We start from the raw sequence: 2,930 nt of genomic DNA, 5'->3' as shown, positions 1-2,930 counted from the left end.
CACAGGGGCTGTGAACTGAGTCTGAATAGGCTAACCCTAACCTTAAAAATAAACTCAAATATAGACTAAAATGGTGATGCGCCTAACCTTAACCCTATCGTTGCAAACACCTGTTTATACACCTATCGTCACGACCACAGGGGGTCGTGTTGGAGACAACGAGGCGCTTACGCTGCTCCTAATAGGGGGTGAACTCACAGGGTGTGTTTAAACGCCTATTGTCATGATAGATGATATAGGTTAATGGAAATATCAGATATAGCAGTTAAGAGAGTAGACATACTGTATGTATATCTGATATAGAAATATCCGATATAGCTGCTGAGAGAGTAGACATACTGTAGTGTATGTATATCTGATATAGAAATGTTTGTATCAGATATCAGTATATATCACTATATCTGATATAGAAGTGTAAGTATCAGATATCAGTAAATATCAGTATATCTTTTATAGAAATGTATGTATCAGATATCAGTAAATATCAGTATATCTGATATAGAAATGTATGTATCAGATATCAGTATATCTGATATAGAAATGTATGCATCAGATATCAGTAAACATCAGTATGTCTGATATAGAAATGTATGTATGTATCAGATATCAGTAAATATCAGTATATCTGATATAGAAATGTATGTATCAGATATAACTAAATATCAGTGTATGTATCAGATATCAGTTAAATTTTATATTCAATAGACATATCACTTTATATCAGTTACATGAAAGATATTGCAAAGCATGTATCAGTAAAAGTGTTATATCATTAAAAATCAGTGCTATAATGTTGATATTAATTGCTACAACCAGCTACATCAGACTAATATCAATATCAATAAGTAGCATAATTATGATGTAATCTGCTATAGCCAATAATAGTGATATATTTCGATATTTGATTGCTTTACTAATGCTAGTATAAGTTTTTTGAGCTATAGCTAATGAATAGCTATACCCCTGCTTTTATTGATATTATGTTGATATGACCAATATTGCGCCTGTGTGGAGAAAGTAGGCTTACGAATCATAATGGACTATAAAACATCCCGTATACGATTTTTTTCCGTACGAAACATTTGCATGAAACTCCATTCGGGCTGTCTCGACTGAAACATCTCAATTCTGGACTCTGGAGGTCAAAAGGTTATCAACCAAAGATAAACGGCTGCAAAACTTCTGCTCGCTGTCTGATTTTGAAAAACACATCGATGTTACCATGCTAATATAATAGGTCGTTTAAAACGATATAGGGCCTATGTAATATTTGATGTCACTGCACGAATAATAAAAAGTGTTACCGGTATTTGAGTTGCATACTGTGAACATTTTTATATTTGAGTTGGCCGCGGTTTTGGATAATTATGTACGTCAACTCGGCCCCAAGTTATATCGGCCCCAGTCAACTAGTTTTATATCAATTTACGTACTATAAACTTCTGGTAATATATAATTTATCTTGCCTCTTCAAATGATAAAAACAAAGTGAATGCCGCCAACACACGTAATGATTTCATTGCTGTTAAGTATAGCTATAGTACAAGAAAAATACATCTTAGGGTTGAAAAAATTGCAACAGAATTTCTGTTTGCACAGTGCATTTTCTTAAGGTCTCTGTATGAACATACTAAAATTCTAGAAAAATCCAAATAGGGGGAAGTGCTTTTTTTCAAAATTGCTGCCAAAAATGGCTAGTTTGAACCAAAAATTGAAAAAAACTTGGATCTTTTCAACATATTTTAATATAGTTTTTTTTTTCTAAAATATATTTACAAAACCTAAAATTGTTCTGATGCATACAGGTACGCTTATTTGATGTGGATATCATGAATTTCAAGATAAATACGACGACATATTTAGTGGTGTATGCATAATACACCAGGCAGCATATAGTGCCATGGACATTTTGGGCAAAAGCACCAACTTTTTACATGCTCCTTATAGTCATAGCATCAATTTTTAATAGAAACTTTTGTCGGAGGTCATTATGGCAGCCATCTTAGATTTAAAAATGGCCACCTTATAAAACCTATGTTCTTCATGGTATTATCTCCTCTTCTAACTTGGAATTATAATTCTAGTGTCTACATGGTTAAGGAATACTAGCATGCCATCTTTGACCTGGTAAGATTGTTCATTTAAGGTAATTATAATTTAAGTCATTAAATAAATAATCTGAGCAGATTGTTCATTTAAGGTAATTAATTTAAGGTCATTCAAGGTCATTCCAGGTCAAAAATTGTATGACATCTTAATAAATACCTGTCATGTTTTACATCTGAATCATACTAAAGCTCTCGAAATTTATATTTTTACAAGAAACTATATTAATTTATTCAAGGTAATTTTGGCAGCCATGCAAAAACTATTTTATTAATATCTTAGCTTTTAGAATCACTTTAAATTAGAATTGTGATGTTTATGTTTTCATGGTCAAGAAAATATACCATTTGTGACATAGTCAAATGATCATTAGGATAATATATAGGTCAGTTAAGGTCAAGGTAAATCGAACACTGTATTTACATTACTTTGATGATTTATATATAATTTAACAGTGTTAACGGCTATCTTGATTTATATTGTATGCAACTATTTGTTTCTAGCCGTACCTATTGTGTAATGGAGTGTATCTGGTGGTATTTGAACGTGTTCAACCATGAAGCCTCCGTGGTATAATGGTTATGATGCTCGCCTTGACAGCGAGAGGTCGCAGGTTCGAGTCCCGCCAGAGGCATTTTATTACACAATTTCTTTATTCGTTTATTTACAGGACTACATTCGTTGTGAGCTATGCTACACGATGTAGGCCTATTATCATGTCCTTTATTCGAACACTGTATTTACATTACTTTGATGATTTATATATAGTTTAACAGTGTTAACGGCTATCTTGATTTATATATTTATATATATCATAACCATAT

The 2,930-nt window shown here is 32.2% G+C and overlaps 1 protein-coding gene across 3 annotated transcripts in view; it reads left to right on the top strand.

Annotated features, from left to right (window-relative positions):
- Nucleotides 1-2,930, top strand: part of LOC117108614 (alpha-N-acetylneuraminide alpha-2,8-sialyltransferase-like) — a 35,004-nt gene that overhangs the window by 2,231 nt on the left and 29,843 nt on the right. The gene's annotated exons all lie outside the window — the stretch shown is intronic.

This window comes from Anneissia japonica, unplaced genomic scaffold (genome assembly GCF_011630105.1).
Source record: "Anneissia japonica isolate Jap-2015-1 unplaced genomic scaffold, ASM1163010v1 scaffold287727_len1644234_cov201, whole genome shotgun sequence".
NCBI lineage: Eukaryota > Metazoa > Echinodermata > Crinoidea > Comatulida > Comatulidae > Anneissia > Anneissia japonica.
The sequence above is the reverse complement of the archived record's forward strand: the minus strand, read 5'-3'. Positions and strand labels throughout refer to the sequence as shown.